This window comes from Anoplolepis gracilipes, chromosome 6 (assembly GCF_047496725.1).
Source record: "Anoplolepis gracilipes chromosome 6, ASM4749672v1, whole genome shotgun sequence".
Lineage (NCBI taxonomy): Eukaryota > Metazoa > Arthropoda > Insecta > Hymenoptera > Formicidae > Anoplolepis > Anoplolepis gracilipes.
Window position 1 is genome coordinate 9634724 of NC_132975.1, and position 19452 is coordinate 9654175.

Genomic DNA, 19452 nt, shown 5'->3' on the forward strand with positions numbered 1-19452 from the left:
ATCGATCTCTTACTACGTATTGAAGAAATGATCCACCTCTTCTCTCATTAACGAGCTCGTCGATGCTTCTCGTTGCCCACCCTCTTGGTTCCGACTTTCCTGAGCTTGCACACGCGAGTTCTGAGATAGGTGGAGCTTTAGATGTCCTACGTGCTACCGGATGCGATGCTTCCGTTACGACGCAAGCCTCGCCCTACAACCAATCCGTCGCTTTTCCCTCGACTCTGCTTTTCCGCGATGGCCAATCCAGACGGAGGCGCGAACCGGGAAATATTCCGCGACGGAGTGGGATCGCGGGAGATTTTTAGATCATCGTAGTCGTCGCGACCCCGCCGGAACTGTACGGGCACTTTAGAGATTTTCGTTTTGTCATCCGTGTCAACGAGGAATGATAAAAGGCTCCTTAAGTTCTTGCGACGAAGCAATCACTTACGGTCATTATGTACGACGATAGTTTCATAATTGATGTGTACTTCGCGCAATCGAGATTACTTATGCTAACATTTGATTAAAAATATGTGCTTCAACATATTGAAAAAATAGTTATCTGGTTCATTCAGATTAAAATTTATTAAACTTTAAAGTATTTTTTTTTTCACAATAAAGTTAATTACAATAAATAAAGATACAATAAAATTGTTAGGTTAGTTGTAGTTAATCAAGCTCACATACTTAATCAATATGTTGTAATAAATTCATTAACTATTTTTTTTATCGTCTTTTTTTATAATTTATTCTTGTGTAGTTATTGTGATTAACATTAATCACATTTTTTATCGATCCAATCTTCACATGCTCTCATACTTTTTGAGAAAATTTAAATTATATATTAAAATATTAATCATGACTGCATGGTTCAATGCATATTTAATCCTTAACTAAAAGATATTACTTAAAAGATATTACTTTGATTTATGCAATATTGATAGACATTTTAATTTTATATTTTAATTTACCCTTAAATATATATTAATATATAACTAATTATATCTATATATATTTACAAAAAAATACACACATAATATAAAAATGCCTTTTTAAATATATATTTTTAGAACATTTCATGTTGTTTATAAAATTCATTTATTATATATCGACATACATGCATTAAGATATTTTAATTTTAATACATATTAAAGATAACATCCGATTTTGTACTAGAAAAATTTGCAAGGGATGTTATGAAAAATGTAACACTTTGGGTAACGTCAAAGTTTCCTTCTCGTAAAGTATGATGGGAATTACGATTCGAGAGATCACGTAGCTAATGGATAAAAAGCGATCGAAGTTGTACCAGTTGAATCGCAGCTAATGCTTTCAAAAAGTTACTTTGCTCTCTCTATCTCTCCCTCTTTCCCTATACATAGGTACAAGCGGGGTAGTAGAGGTACCTACGTACTCTCGTTTCTACGTTCTCTCGTCTCGATACGATACGAGAGAAACTACGCGGTGCATATATAGGGTGTACTTTACATAACAATCGTCGCTAAAGACTCGTGGCATTGTTCGCCACGTGCTAACACCCGAGTTCCTATGGCGGTTTAATTAAGTGTGAACCGCAGGAACGTGGACTACGCCTGACTTGACCCGATGATGACCTCGTGCGCTCGAGATATCGATGAGAAAATACTTTCGCCTCCCACCTTGTTGAGCGAGGTGTGTTATTCGTATTCGAAAAGATGCATGTTGATTATGGATTTTATAATTGAAAAATTATGAAAGATGTTAAGAAGTACAGAAATTATAGTATATCTTTACCAAAATTAATTTCTTCTATCGATGAAATTTTATTTCAATATACAAATTGAAAAACAGTAACTAAAATCAATAACATTAATGATAAAAGATAGTTTATCTCAATGTTTATGACATTTGTCATATCATGTAATGATTAAATAATCTAAGAATATTCTTTCTATATTTTTTAGAATAAATAACAGAATATTTAAATAAAAACCGACTGCTATATTTTTAGATATATATTTATAATCATCTGAAATATTACTTACAATTGGTTATTTATATTTAATTTTATTTATATAATTATTTAACAATTTTTATTTATTTTTTGTTTAATAAAAGCAATCTATTGTTAATATAAATAAGTAGTAAAATATTACAGACGATATACAAATTACAATAATTACCTGTCAGTAAACTATGTTTTTAATTAAAAGATAATGTGCATAAAGTGCGACTATTATGCTTTAAGCATCCGAATCGGAAATTGGAAAAACGACATCCGCCATTTGCTCATTACACTCCGTTACACGTTAGAAGATCTCAAGCCAATCTTAAGTCTACATACCAAGACCTCTTTTTCTCGATCCAATCTAATCAATAATAAATTATAGGGGGATGGTGGTACGTCTCTCCCCTAAAGCTAAGGTTCTGACCCTCCCGCTCAATTGGTCGCAATTCTTAAAGACCTTAATTGGCGCGGAAAATTATACCTTATTTCAGTTACCCCCGAATAAGACCAGCGTCCGCCCTCCGTGTCGTCCTTTACTCAGCTTCGCTGTACTTTGTTGCCTCTCGTTTTCTCTTTCTTCGCTCGAATTTCTGCCACTCGGATATTTTTTTCTGCTGTGAGCAATCGCTCGAAATATCGAGATCGCGTGATGACGAACGTGAATAGAGCAGATGAGACTTTTATCGAGGAACACGTCATGAGTTACGTCGATCAATTAAGGGCCAAAGTGTTAGTCATTTATAAAACGAATTCTCTGTCAGTGAACGCACATCTTGGCAGCATCCGTCTGTCGACTTCAGCAGTTGTCATTCACGCGACAAGTCAGTCCCGTTGTGCAAAAAGTCACCGGCCTCGACGTTCATCTCGAAGCCTCGCGGCTACCCTTTTAACAAGCTCGTCGTCGCCTGTCGCGCGAAGAGAGCGGCTGGAGATGTCCCATAAAATCAAATAGTTCCGTACGAGGCTTCTTCCGAGGCCCGATTTAACCGGCAGTCAATAAAGACTTGTGAACCAGCGGCGACCGAGCGGCTCGTTCAACGACCGTATCGAAACGAAAGCGAAACGTTAACGTAAACTGAAAAACAATCGTCGGCCACGGCGGCTGTCACTCCAACGAGGAGTTGGCATCCGTGCGGCGAGTCATCTGTTCCCTACGCGGCCGCGGTCGTTTATTTTTCCAGAATGCCCGCTAAAACACCATCGTTTTGCCCGGGTCCTCCGAGTAATTTCGACTATTTATAACGGTCCACCTAGGACGAGCTATCAAGGAGCTTTTTACGCTGAAAATGCTAACGCGAATCGATGAGTAATGCTCATTACCCGGTAATCTTAATTTGTCGTGCAAGAGGCTATTTATTTATCTTATATGTTTTTATATTGAATCGTAATAATAAAAAAATTATTAATAATAGTACATTCTAAAGAAAGAATCGTATTTATAATTAGATCTTTTTTTTTCTTCAAAAATTGCTAATTACTTTTCCTACAAAAATAGGAAGATATCTCTTGTCCAATCTTTATGTATTTCTTTATGTCATTAATGTATGATTATACAAATTTTTAATTTTAAAAATTGGATAATTTAAGAATAACGTACTTTTAATCTCAAATTTAGTATGTCAGTTATGTAGCATTCAATTAGTTTGTATCTTTATAGTTTTTCTTATTACAGAATTTGAATCAAAATTTTGAATGAATAAAACAACAGACATCGTGCAATATATTTTAGAAGATCAAGTAGTTAGTGTGATTATTAATAGAAAGAATTTTAAAATAATTTAATTTCAATTATTATAAAAAAATACACATTACAAAGATTGCTTTATTTCTAACATCGTCTATTAATATTGGAAATTAATTATATTATTTATTTTTATACATCGACAAATCTATAGAAATAAATGTTATGCTTTTTTTTTAAATTACTAAAGTAGTCAGATAATTTTTGGTTGTTGTATATTATCAAGATCATACTTTATTAATTTTAATCAATATGCGATAGTTAAATATATGACGATAATAGCGATCCGAGAAGTTCAAGAAGACATGTAAGAAAACAAGAAGGAGAGAATTGAACGAGATACGAGAAGGGCGATAAAAGAGAGAGAAAGGAGGAAGAAAGGAGAGAGGAAGAGTGAATGAGCGGGAGTGGCGGCGGCAGCGTACACTAAGCACTAATATTACGTCTCTGGACTGACAGACACGCGGACTTTAAAACCCAAGACTAACAAACAGTTAGCAGTCATCCGGTCTTCTTGTTTTTATATTCTTACGCGCGCGCGTTCACGCGCCCGGCCGCCCATATCGCGCGCCAGCGCTCGCGCGAGTAAGCTTCTTCTCCCCCGTGTCTTGTTGGTTACTTTCGCGTCGTCAAACACAGCGATCGAAATTTCCTGCTCGCCGAAAGCAAGCATGAGATTTCCTGTCTCCGAGAGGAGATTCAAAAACTCAAGTCCCCTTCAAAGTAAGAGCCATTTTTGTCGTTGCAAAAATTGTCCATTTTTAGATAGCATTCGAAGAATTGATTATTCTATTGCAATGTATATTTAGAATCATCGCGCACAAATTTATGCATATTGATGTGTGCGGTATTCTTTATTATAACTTGTCACTATTATCTACTAAAGCTATTATATATATATAAAAATGCACTTAAGATTCAATAAATAATTTATAATCTTTTAATTAAAATATACAATTTATTTAAATCTCGAAAGGAATAAAGGAAAGTGATATCAATAATGTAATAAACTGTTTATAATAAAAACAAATCATCTTATTAAGAGTCGGAGTTATGTTTGTGAAGAATTTCTTATTTATTTTGAGTTTCTGACATATTATATATACGTATATATTCTCTACACATTGCGGTTTTGTCCGAAATCTTTGTAAATAATAATTATATTTTAATACTTGTGTAATCTACTTGTATTTATTAGTTGTCTGTGTTAAGTGCAATTTTAAAATAATCATTTAAAATGATTGATTTATGATATCGTACTTTAAATAAACGCTATTTGATTTACAACAATTAAATAATTTACAACAATTTAAAAATGAATGATTTATAAAAACACACAAACACTTCTATAAAAAAAATATTAAAAAGAACATTTTGATGTATATACATCTTGATTTTTATATCTATTTTTTTGCACTTACATCGAATAGTAAAGATACCTGTTTTAATAAATTAAGATATTTGAAATAGTTATTTTATCATTAGAAGATATTGAAGAAGAGAAAATTCTCTCACATATATATTAATCAATATATATCTGGTATTCATCTCGTAGACTATCAGCTGATGTGAAAGTAGATTTCTCGGGAACCTACCAGCATGACCAGTTACCTTGAAGTAGCTCACCACAGATGGCTCGAGATGTCCAAGACTAGTCTCTTCTCGTGAACATCTTTCCTGCGCATTCAGCTTTACCAGTAGAACGAATCGTAATAGCCCATAAATCCCCGTTTTTTTCCTGAGGCATCAGCTTTTTTTATTATTTTCGACCAAGCGAGTGTGAATAATCGAATAATTATCTTTCCGAGTCGTAATTAGGCCACCACGGAAAGCTTTTTTTCCCAAGCTCCATCGTTTCAAAATTAAAACTTTGGACAGAATGACGTTCCACGTAATAATACATGTATTTTACTTTACTAATTGTCTTGCACCTTCGAGGTCGATCGTGTGTGAAATGCACATGCTATCTTAACCTTCTCAAGTGTTAAAAATGCACTTTGCATGTACTATTAAAAAAAAGAAGCACAAAAATTAATTATTACATAAATTTGCCAACATATAAAAATAGAAAATAAAATTGTTTTATAATATTATATATCATGAACAAAACAAATTGTTGTTTATTATCACATAATTGTTTATTAACGAACGATATTTTATTTTATTATATATATGTTGAATATGAATAATAATATTAAATAATTGAAAACATGTATTAAAATATAGTCAATATATTGTATTTCAATGCAAAATATAATCTATTTTTTTATTTGAGAATCACATTGTTATAAATTGTTTAGATATTATATACATTTTTATTACGTGCTTTTTTATATTTTGATCATGATTTTTTCTCAACGAAAATTTAACTGATTTTATATATTTTATTATATTTATTTAAAAAATCATATCAAATCAAGAAATTAGGTTTTTTTATCGTTAAATTTTTACCTAACCATCATTAAATTATACAATACTATCCATGTAAGAAAATTTAAAGTGTTAAATTCGTTTTTTACCGTATTCCACGTATAACAACTTGAGAAACATGTAGTGCATTTAGGATTAAAAAACGTTTATTTTTTTAGATTATTTTGAGCAAGATTGCATACGCGCGAAAAGTTAACAAGCTCAGGTAGATTTGTTGAAACATCGTCATCATCAACGTTATATTTTTTCGCGGATAGTCCTTTCACCTTACCTCAAGGACTACAGACGAGAAAAAGAGGAGATTGGTCGGTCGGAATGAACGATTCGCGAAAGGAAGAGAGCAAGGAAGAAATAAAGAGCATGGCGGACGCGGAGCGTGGCGGGACGCTGATAACTCCCGGAGGTCATGATTAATCAATTAGCGATCTTGGGATCCCCTTTAAAATCGATGACGGGAGAAGGGGGAGGCCCTGGGGCAAAAAAAAAGGATAGCTGCCCAAAGGAGCCGCCGATGACGCAGCTAAATCCGCTGCTCGGCCGGACTGTCAACCGATTTTCGAAAAAATTCGATCACGTCGATTGTTTGCCTTGCCGATCGTACCGCACTTGGATCCTATTTTGTTTTCTCCTTCTCGTAACAGAGTTCTTCAACAACCGACAAATTCTATTATCTTGACTGAAAGAGTCTCTTCGTCCTTTCTAGCGACCTGTTTCGATCTATTGAATTGTATAATTAAGTTGTGTATAATTAATTAAGTGAATTTATTTCAAGAGACTGTAAGAGATTTATTGTTAAAAATTTTTTAATATAATTACCAGAAGAAAACATTTAATTTTAAATATTCAATTTTTATAACATACTTCTTGTGTATTGGTATTAAAATGCTCAACTTTTTTCTTTAATGAAAATTTAATATAAGTATTGTATTTTATTACTGTCTTTAATTATGAATTACATTTTGATCACACGCTTTGAATACTACTCGTGTGTATAAATTGTAATATATATATATATATATATATTGCATAAGATTTAACCCCGTAATGTTAAAATCGTATCTATGGTATCGCGTATTTTGGCACGCAGACGCACGTCGTGTTCAATCATAGGAAGCCCAAATTTTATTGTAGGTCCAAAAGCAGCCGCATAAACCCTTCGGATCACTCAAAGCGGTTATCTCTTCTTTTCTGAAAGCTTTTTATTTTATTGCTGCAGCCTTCTATAATGCATACCTCGGGACGTGTTCTTACTTTTATTACGAGCTCGCGTCGGCAGTCTTTGATTTAATTAACTCTTAAAGTTCTGTTACCTTGTCCGTTAACAACACGTTTCTCAAACGACGAAGAAAAATATTAAGGGAAAATCATTTTGGAACAGTATATATCGATATTTGTATTTAAACACAAAAGTTGATACAGGTACCGACAGCATGCTAAACACAGTGGAAGAATATTATTAAAAGATCAGTAAAGGTGGGAATATATTTATTGTTGATATTTTAAGTAGTGTTTAGTAAAATAAATATTACATATGTGGAAGTTATTGTTTTTATTATTTTATTTAATATCCGCATAATTTCTCATTTTTTTGGAAAATACGATAGTAAATACGATTTTATCGAAGAAAACTTTCTTGCTCTTGTCCAGGTATCACAACGAGGTTGCATTCCTATGAATTATTAATCGGAGATATGATACCTGATTTATTTATTACTTATATATACATATTTACATTATTATTATATGTTAAAAAGAGAAAAATTGCCTGATATATTGATCGGGCGTATGACCAATTAATTAAATGATTATTAATCGTGCAAGTTGATGATAAATTTTCATACATCAGCGAATATTTTTTTTAACGGGAATATCAGTGTTTGCCTAATATTGTAACATTTTGTAATATAATTATTTATTGTTTAATAGAATAACATAGTTTTGTTTCGTGATTGAATAACGTGTTAAATCGTGAGAGAAAGTATTGCGAGATTCTTTGCTCTCTCATATTTATTTATAGATTCAATCACAATTAGTCATTCGATTACGATTAGTCATACATTCCTTCATTCTTCGAAGATTATAAATACATATAAGAGTCTAGAACCGCATATAAGTGTCGCGCGCGAGTCATAAGTAATACATGTAAGATATAAATACATATAAGAATAGATACATATAAGAGTCCGAGAATTGCAATTAAGAAATGCACTAAAATGTATAACTTAATTTAAATTCAAATTTCGTTATAATGATTTAAGCTTTAAGCCATTCTTCTTTCTTACTTATAAAATTTGCATCGCATAACTTGACATATTATGTTTCAAGGCATTATCTAAAAAGCCAAATACAGTTAATTAGCAAAGATCCAGGATGTTGAAGAAAGCCGCACCTCTTAAAAATAATCTTCAAGAAGATACGATCGGATAGAAAAGATCGTTGATGCGGATAAGCGAATATTTTCCAAGTTCAACGCGGCGAAACGATCGATCTTGTCATCGAGGCGAATAGTGAGAAAATTGCTGGCAAGACTCCTCGACTAATTGTTTAATTAGGGTTTCCGTGCATCTACGTGGGATCTAAGCTGCCCGTGGGCGGAGGAAGGGAGGCAGGCAGGTCTCGATCTCTCCAGGATCGCTCGATCTTCTCGCGCCTTCGGGACCGGGCACTCGCGTGACCCGCTAATTTCCCTAATAGATTAAATATCGGAAGAGGTTGTCATTTGGTTGGCACGCTAAGTGAGGTGAGCACCGAGCACCATTGTTTCACAAACAAAAGCCGGCCGCTTTGCGAGTCATGGCGGCGCTCTTTGAACGCCCCTCGACCAATCAGCGACCGCCTTTAGAGCGCCAAGTACAAAAGAAACCGGCCGGAGATGATTGAGATTTTCTGTGTGTACTGCCGCTGCCTTATACATCTCACGAAGAGAGAAAGAGACGAAGGTAAGAAGAAAGGGAAGAGAGAAAGCACATTGACTCTGGAGCATAAGAGAGACGAAGAGGGTGAGTTTGTTCGAAATAGATGATACAGAAGAAACGACACACTGATCGACGAGAGATTCGAAATAAAGCGATAAACGAATATTTAATTTGCGATATATATATATATAATGCAATTTTTATTCAAGTATAGTTGGATGCTAAAATTAGTAGAGGATTAAGCAACTTATTAAATTTCGCAAACAGCCAATAAACATGCTTACTACTGAATTATCGTTTTTATACGCGTACATATAATACGTCACATGGTACCTAAATGCAGCGTTTCACGGAAACGTACTTATAGAGCATATAATATGCGTCCGGTACTCTGGTCTCGACTGTTTCTGTGAAACGGAAAAGTGATGGCTGCCAACTGTGAACAATTCTAGCTTACGTGTCGAAGGAAAGTAAATGGCTCTTTTGAAATTCAATAGTTATAATAGCAGTTTCGCATATTCTCGAATCAGTACAAGATCTACGAATTGAGAATTCCAAGAGGCAGCCGTCTATTTCGAGCAAAATATGACCATCTGATTTTCATATCGGGCTACAATGCATATGTATAGAGTAGGTAATCCTAAATTGTAGAAAATTGCTCCAAAAAATATCTCGGAATTTAGAAGAATTTTGATGAAGGAAAAGTTCCAGGAACTGAGCGTTCGCAAGAGCCTAGTAATTTAAGATTATTGATGGCGACAACGCAATCACAACAAACCACAACCCTCTTATCGATTCTCTTTCCATAGAAAGACCGAACTACCAGACACGCTTCTGTCAAAATACATGTCGGATACCATGAAACGATCGGAGGAAGCGGAGAACGAAACCGGGGTTATAAGATAGACGCGAAAAGAGGAAGGAGACAAAAAAACGGACGACGACGAAGCCGTGCGCGGGGGCGAGCGGGGTTAATGTGGAAGAAGAAGAGGCCCCCTCGCGGACTTACGACCCTCGGTCGACCGCGGACCGGACTAATGATCGAAGAAAGAAGCCGCCTAAACGACCCGTGTCCTCGGGTGTTAGGCTCTCCTTGGATCGGGCCCCGATTCGCCGTAGAATCTAAAAGAGCCTCCTCGTTACCCAACTGCTGGAGACGCCGGCCGTGGGAGTCGCCACGATTTTTGCACTCGCGAAAACGGAAGTGTGCGAACTCGAAATGTGATAATCAAGATGTAATACAAGATCGCAAAAACCGCCTCGACAAAAATTTAAGAGATATTTAAAAAACTTTTTTATAAGATTTTTATAATTTTTAAAAATATTATAATTGTCCGTATTTGATTTTATATTATTCGTTTTAATATTGGTTTCACATTCAATTATAGTAAGACGTGTATCTACAATAACCAACGATTTAATAATTCTCAATCTTACATAATTTTTCTTTCAACGATAAATCACTCGATTCTCACTGTGGATGCTATAAATATTTTAGACATTCCAAACTTTGATTCGGAAAATAGTTAACGCGCGCCGTCTATCTACGGAATTCCGATTATTTTTGCGAATCCATCGGTGTCGACAGAGAAAGTGACGGATAATTTTCGCTGTCACGTTTCGCTAAGTCCTGCGACTTTCTACGAGAATTCACGAAACAGACACACCGTTTTACACTCTTCTTTCGCGGCATAGACGTCACCTCGTAGACGTCCCGCGGCGACGGGTGTCGAGAAGCGGTGAAAAAACGCATATACACACATATATCGAGCGATTAACCAAACGAGACAGGGGTCTTCCCGTATCGAACATTATCTGGCCCATGTCGAAACACCAGTGAGCGATTTCGTCCGTCTTGTTCGTTCTCTCGCTCGCTTCGTCTCCGTCACACCCCGTCACACGTTCTAACCCTGTCTCGCTCATGCAACTCGGCGCAATGCCCACCGGACGTCCTTGTCGCACACTTCTCCCTTGCTTACCACACCTTCTATCACTCACTTGCCCTCTTTCTCTCTCTCTCTCTCTCTCGTTCTCGAATTCCTTCTCATATTCGTTTCTCTCTCTTTCTTATGGATTCATGCTAGGCTCGCCTCGTTTTCCTTCCTCGCATCGCTCCGTCTCACCCTTCCTCGTCCGACCCTCTCGCTCGCGCCTGCGAGACGCGCATGGCGCGTATAATTTTCATATAGTTCCCTCTCGCTCGCAGCCGTCGGCCGGCGAGCGAGCCGTTGGCTCTCTCGCGCCCGTGGCGGCGCGGATGAAGGAGAGCGGCGCCCTTTGAAGTCCAGTTGGGAGCCAATTACACGAGTCACACAGGGCCGCACGCACCGCGCGATGCGGCCGCGGAACCGAAAATATTATTGCGCCCTCGCGCGCTCGGAGATCGATTAAAATCGAGAATTATGATCGTAGGCGCGGGGATTACGCCATGGAAAAGGTGTGATGGCTGAGGGGGGAAGAGAGAGGAAGGCTTAAGCGTTTAAATTAATTAACGATAGAAACGACAGTGACGGCTACGCACGGAAGCGGATGAACTCGCGGTAAATAATATGATTCGTTGATTAGCAGTGACTTCCGTAAATTATGTCGAGGCTTTCTTAAGAATAATTGAAAAGAAAGGGACTTATACAAGATATTTTTATTGTATAAGTAAAAAAATTTTCAGTGAAAAAAAAATTCGATTACGATAGAAAAACTACGATTACTCATTTCGTCTAAATACTTTTACATTTCGATACTTATACATATTATATGTCAAAAATTATTTGATTCAAAAATTTGAATAAAACATAATTTTTTAATGTGTGTGAATTTTTTTTCTCTTTCTTTTATCTAAAATTTACACACCAATAATTATGTCTATATATATATATCAAATTTTTTAAATATGTTTAATTGTTAATTTCTACAGTAATAACTAATCTGGATTATGTTAAGCATCAAAATTATAATAACAATTATAAAGAATATTACTTGCGTAATGAACCTAACTTATCGTTCATGATCTGAACAACTTGTTAACGCTTATTAGACACATAAATGCTTATTAATACGATGGTAATGCGAAGGCATCGAAAGGATCGAAGGCCGGCATCATGCGCGTTTTGATACGAATCGTTAACCGTGACTAAACGGCTAATTATCTTGTCCAAGTTTTTATGTTGCATGAATCGATCATATGCGCCGATAAAATATTCTTCGTTCAAGAATCTTATACTCATAGTATAATATATGATACATAATTCGCTTGATTTATTCTGTTTCTGGTAAATTGGAAAATGCCTATTAGAAATTCTCATCGCAACAATGTACAAAGAAAGGATATTTCTCTCTCTTGCAATCTGGTAGTATTTATCATAAACCATAATAATGTGAGATTTATACATTTAAGGTTAAAGTAAAATATAATTTTTCTTTAAATGTAATATAAAAATCGCAAATTTTATGTATAAATATAGTGTTTAGATAAAATTTGCAATAATTTCGTTCAATTTATGAGAAGCGAAAGGTGTAAAAGATCACTGACAATTGCATGCTCATTTTTTTTAAATGGATGTCACAAATTAGAGATCGCGATCCTGCGTTTAGAAATATAGTTTATTAAGAAAAGGATCAAAAATCAATTTCGGGAGTGAAACATGGCACATTGCGTTATTATTGCTCCAACCATGCACGTGCCTATCCACGACACGGTGCTTGGTACGGCGCACCATAGCAGTCCGATGCCTACAAACACCCACATGTTTTCGTATCCACGCGGGAACGACTGGGTGAGACTGCTTTAGGGTGAGGGGGGGCGGGGGAAAGGGAGAAAGCCGCGAGAAAGAGGTAGGGTGTGCATAGTGTCGGTCGTAAAGTTGCAAAAGCTCGCGTGCTAAAACGCAACCTCGGCCAACGCGCCGACCAACGAGAGTGGCAAAGCCCGGGTTTCATCGTCGTTTCAAATACCCGAGCCGAGCTGTCACGAACGATCTTCTCTCGTGACGAAGTTCGCGGCTATTTGACCCTCTGCGCTGTGGTAACCTGCTTTGCACTGAGTAGCGTGCACGCTGCATGCTTAACGAGAAGTGTGTCTACGTGGAAAAGTAATTTAAAAGCTCTCGATTTTCTTTACTGGCATATCCATGAATGGATATACATAATGTATATAGTTGTAAATTAATCATATTTATAAAAAATGTTCATATTTTAAGATGCAGTATAAAAGCATATAAAATTACAATTAATATTTATATAAAAGATTTTTTTAAAATGGTTGTTTTTTTATTGATTTCTCTATAAACGAAAATTTATTGTCCGCTGGAGTTTACTGTGGATATGAATTGATTATTGATTGACGTATATACATTAAAAAATATTTTTGTTGTAATATATTTCATTTTTACATTTGCAATAATTTTATAAAACTTTAATCATTGATAGAGGAATATGAGTAATTATAATTTAAAGGTGCTTCTTATTTCGCGTATCGCACGAGACCACCCAAACGGCGATTTTGTTTCCCGTCTGGCAACTATACTTCGAATCCTCCCTTTTCCCATTCCCATAGGTAAAACCATTGGTGAGGAGCGAGAGAGAACGTGGTTTGCGGTAGAAGAATGGACCAGGTGGCGTAAGAAATTAGTGGTAGCCAAGCAAGCACGGGCGTTCTCGCCCTCAAGGTCCCTAATAGCGTGGATGGTATTGACGATGCCGGTTTGCCACCCCTGCAGTTTCCCCCTCGCTCCCTCCTCGTTGCATTACCCTCGGCATCTATAGCTCAATTTGCCGACACCTCGCTAAGTATAGGTTGGGTGGGTGGTCCTTCCTTGTGGGACCACGGGATCCACGAACGGAGGAGTGAATCCTTGACCCGGGACGATAGGTGAGAGACAGAGCGCGCGAGAGGGTAAGAGATCACAGCGCGAACGGGGAGGCAAGAGGCTCTTCCTCGCGCCTCATATATCTATCGGCCCATGAGACAATGGGGCCTTCGATCGAGTCGGCTTCGATCTTCGGATCGGCCGTAAAGAGCGAGCACGCCCGTTCCACCCACCGCTTCGGCTCGCGCGAACGTATTTACGCATCGGATGCGCCCGAATTTATTTCTTTGTTTTGCGTGTGTCCGGAACCACACCTAAGCGTACCATGCGCGAGTATTCTCGACCAGCTGACGATGGTTGAGATGATTTAAAAAACATCTGCGCTATCTCCAATCAAACTGCAATAGAGAAAACTATTTATCGCGAAGTTAAATTATATAAGTGTGATAATTTTATTATTATATTTATCGTACTGAAAAAGACTTTTTTAAAAAATACTGAATATTTTTGAAAATCTTATTTTTAAGAACCATATATTATCACAATTATCTGGTATTAAGAAGGAACTCGTCTGTATAAGATTATGCTAATTCTCACGGAGTAAAGTATAGCAAGATATCTTGTTAATCCTATATTCACGAGATGCGCACTATATACGTACCACAGTGGCAGTTTCGAAATCTGCAACAATTTTGCCACCAGCATCCACCAATTTTGATGCGTGATCGTTCATAATGGCGGTCCAGATGGCGGATGGCATTGTCTGAAAATGTTTTGTGAAGTGATCAATACTCGCGTCAGACGACGCCTTTTGACTGATGGCAACGTCTCTCCACAAAATGTGCTTCCGAATGGAGAAGTCATCATAATACGAGGGATGCGGTGACGTCGTATTAAGACGGCAACCGACATGTTTAATTGACGTTCTCATTTGCATGAGACACGTCCGGCGCGTTAACTGCTATTACAAGACGTTAACATCCCTTTGTCATCTTACTGGCAATGCAATAAATACAGAGATATTATCCGTCATACAATCGCATTTAAAATCGCGTTCGCGTTTCCTTTACAGTAACATATGTACGTGTATATGTATATATGTATATGTACATTATATGTAATTATACGTATGTATATATATATATATATATATATATAAATCGAACAATATATAATATCTGAAAGCATAATCAATCTTTTACCGAGATTTTTATCTGATTTTATATTTATTGCATTATATATTTAAATATTACATCAGAATACAAAATCCTGCATTTTCTGCATTTTGTTAAACACACTCAAATAATTAAAAATAAAACACAATGCATCTTTTTTAAAGTAACAAAAAGATACGTCTTATAAGATCAATGTAAGTAAAACATCTTCCTTACTACTTCTTCCTCTGTTTAGCGCTTCTAGACAATCTGTCTCGGCGTGCACAATGAACATCTCTTCTATCTTTTATCGCGTAGAACCAAAGAAGCAGAGCCGGCGTACGATTAGCGAGGATAATGTTGCGGTCTCCTGACCGCAGTACTTTTCCGGCTCGTCATTAATGTTTGTATGATAATGGCGAAGGTGTGGAGAAATGAGAGATACTCTGAAAGGGAGAGCGAAAGGGAGAAAGAGAGAGAGAGAGAGAGAGAGAGAGAGAGAGAGCAAGAGAAAGAGAGACAGAGAGATTACCAGAACCTGGTGGTAAGTCGAGAAGGGAGGACACGCAGAAGTACACGAAGCGGAGGAGGAAACGAAGAGAGTGGGCGCACGAAGAGAAGCGCGCGAGAGGAGGTAGGAAAGGGACGTGGAACGAGGTACACGGAGGGGGAGGAAAGCGGTCCTTTTGATGGGGCCTTTGTCGGTTCTCGCGGCGCTTTGCGATTTGCAACTAAAATCGTCGCCCTCCTTGCCTGCGTTCGCCGCTCTCCTCGTCGAGTGATTTGCGGTGAATTTATTAATGCAACACGCTCTCGCGCGACGATCGAACGCGCGTCGTTTTTCGGAGCCGTTTCGGTCTCGCGCGGAATTCGGTACACGTGCGTATTCAATCGGGCTTCTGAATTTTCAAGGCTAAACGCAAGTCTTCGCCCCTTTGTTCATTAAACTGCATCATACTTATAGTTGATTCTTGGATCTGACGATTTGTGGATAAACAATTACAGATATAAATTATCTCCTACAATTTTAAATCTAAAGAGATTAATTTATGACCGTCACATGCAAATAACATTACAAACAGTTCGCTATTTCGATAAGAGAATTTCAGATATTTTAAAAACAAGAATTTATTATAAATGCCCGAAATTATAATCATTTAGTTATCCAACGATTTTATAATCGGTAGATTTGAAAGTGCAAAATTCAAAATTCCTATACCTAATCTACGGATTGGAAAATTATGAGCGGTTGTAGGAAAAATTTATACAAGATGTCCCTAGTTTATTCCGAAAACAGCAAGCCGGTCGGTCGAGATCGGCGATGCAACTTTCCGTCGAACAATTTCGCGAGGCATTGCGGCGGGCTGCGAGCTCGGCCGTATGGTAACAGGCGCTGGAAGATCGGAGGGAACGTAGATCGTCGAACCACATAGTCGAAGAACATGAGCGTGGAAATATGAATAATATAAGCGCGCGAGAAAGAGAGAGAGAGAGAGAGAGAGAGACAGGACGAGAGCGACGATGACGAGGAGGGAGAAAAAGAGAGGAGCCGAAGAGACTTGGTAGGCAGCGGCGGAGAAGAAGGAAGAAACGCGAGAGAGAGCGCGGGTAGGGACCACCCCGTGGCTCGTCGGCTCGTTTGATCTTCTCCCACCCCGGAACGGTCCTTTACCTCCCTCCTGCCCTCCTCCCCCTTTGGGCCCCGCGACGTCTTGTTCTTGCTCGTTCGTCGACCGGTATCGTCGTCTCGCTCCGTTCGCTCTCTCGTTTTCACGCGGTTCGCCCTTCTCTCTCTCGCTTCCTTCTCTCGTCTCGTGATCTCTCACCTGCGGAGAAGAGGCGTCCGACACGTCAGAATCACACCTTCTACGACTACCCGCTCACTAATAATCCAAAGCTTCGTGCTGTGGTCCTTTTCTAGGGATCCGTGGAATCCTTCGAGAGACGATGAACACCTTTTGTCTCTGCCGTGAACGCACCGGCCGCCTGCACGTGGATTCGCTCGTCATATACATCTTCTGGATATTGGCAATGTAATAAAACTGAAATTGTCAAATAATTTATTTTATTAAATTGTTCTCTTACTTTTTATGCAAAATACAAAGTAAAGAAAAATGTAAAAGAAATTGTACAGGATATTCCATACATTTGACAGATTATTTAATCATTGATTTTTACATCTAAAAATATTTTAACAAAATATTTTACCTAATATTTTGTTAGGATTATCGGAATAAAATTGAAAAGAGATTTGTAACGCGTATCAGTATTATTAAAGGAAACATATTATATAATTAATTATTTAAACGCTTGAGATTCGTCTTAAAAGATGATTGAACGCGTAACATGTGAGAACAATTAATTTCTATTTTCTTCAACGAAGATGTCACTACAGAACAGAATTGCAGGGGAAGAGCAAAATTTCTCGAAGGGAAATCCGAGACACGAATATCGAGCATCGGCGTGTTGTGTAGCTGGGCGTTATTCGAAGGCGCTACTTAATTATCTCGCAGCCTCTAATCTGTCTGAGCCGACACACACGCCACGCAGCGTATCTAGCGGACGTTACCTCGATCCGGCCTATGCCTAAATCTAAATCTCCCTTAACTGGAGGGCAGGCGGCATAACGATCGTATTCAAAATATTATGCATTCTGACATGAGCGTATCGACAATGGCCCGAAGGAACTCATACAGAATTATTTAAACAACAACACATCGTTATCGAATGAAGAATGGAGAGAGCGAGAGAGAAAGAGAATGACGCTATCATTTAATTTATTCATGCAAATTTCAAAATCTAGAAATTAAAAAATTTCAGCCTACAAATTTTATTACGCGAGAATAATTTTAGATCGTGAAAATATCTACAAAATTCAACTCGTAAAAATTTTCAAAATTTAAGGATTTAATTCGCTTTGAAGATGCAAAGTTATCTAAAATTACGTAGTTTGAAAAATGTCAGTCAGAGATGTTAGAATTAAAAGGCTCGAACAGGCGGTATATTCGAAGAATCCTAGTCAGGAAAGTTGCAAGTTTATGACTCACTGGATCAAACCGATTTGAAAGATCCTATGATCTACAGAGAACCGGGAATACGACGGAGCAGCTTCACCGGCGATGCATTAGCGGGGGGCGCGGAGAACGCCACCGATAAATTTCTCGTGAAACTGGAATGCCGTGGACCACCTCCACGAGTTACAACACCTCCTCTCTGGCCGCCGCCGCCGCCGCCGCCGCCGCCGCCGTGCCGATCGGACAAACTGCCGGATGGCCGGTGATCTATAGTGGTGTCCCGACACCGCTCGGTACAATAACCGAAGTGAGAGCGAGAGTGTAGAGTATCCGGTGGTCTGTAATCAGGAGCCGAGCCGCTGGCAGACCCAAGCCTCGATCCCGGAGAGCCTCCTTACCATTAACCTATCCGGTACCCGTTCCGTTCCGTCAACCTGACGTCATCGTAATTCGTGATCATTCTATACGCACGCACGCCTCGCGCGAACACCATCGTCGTCTACCTCGAGTGATCCGCGAAACAAGATGGAATTAACGCACACGGGAGGGCTTTTTTGCGCGAAATCGGCTCTTATTAGATTACCGCTTCTCACAGAACTGCATCGTCTTCTTGTTAACAAGCTGAGGCACTATCGTGGTATTTGCTACAATATCTCTCTGGTATAATTTTCAAACGAAATATTTATTACTTCCGTATTCTTTTATTCTGATTTTTAAAAATATTGTTAAAGAATTTTAGAAAATGTTAGAAAAATAGAAATAAAAAAAAATAGCACCATACTAAAATTTCAAGAAATTGCATTCTACAGTGAGTAATAATGAACTTCAAAGCATGTATATGCACTTTATGTATATGACATTGCGGCCGTGTCCCCATCCTTGTGTTTCATGCGGTGCGCAGCAGAGTTCGTTAGCGTCCGGCTGTTGAATATCATGGCTTTTTAGCCTGCAGGTGTCATTAGGGTGCGGACGGACGAACGAACGCTGATTGGTCTCGGCCGATCGCCTTCGGGGACACCGGCCCATCAGCTGTCCCATTCGCGCCAACGATGCCGACGACGAACGTTCGTATGTCTATCCGCTTCCATTACTTCTATCTTCGTGGAACGCGTGGCTCTCGCGAACCGCTGCGTTTCCCAGACGTGTTTTATCCGATAACGCGTGTGAAAGGATCTCTAATCACTTAATGCGTTTCAGTTTCTCAGACTCCGTTTGTTTAACCCTGTCTTAGTACGACTATTAATAGTACCATAATTAGCACAGTCGTGTATAACACAACTGATTCAATTTTTCTAGAAAAATGTGACATATTTATATAAACAGAGCTGAAGATAAAACTATAGTAGTAACATCGACAGGGTGTCTACTCCCTGGAAAAACATGGAAAATCGGGAATATTTAGGGATTTTTTTGTATCTGGAAAA

The 19452-nt window shown here is 38.0% G+C and overlaps 1 protein-coding gene across 1 annotated transcript in view; it reads left to right on the forward strand.

Annotated features, from left to right (window-relative positions):
• The window catches only part of LOC140667315 (cysteine-rich hydrophobic domain-containing protein 2), a 169631-nt gene that overhangs the window by 51252 nt on the left and 98927 nt on the right, over window positions 1–19452 (forward strand). The window lies entirely within an intron of this gene.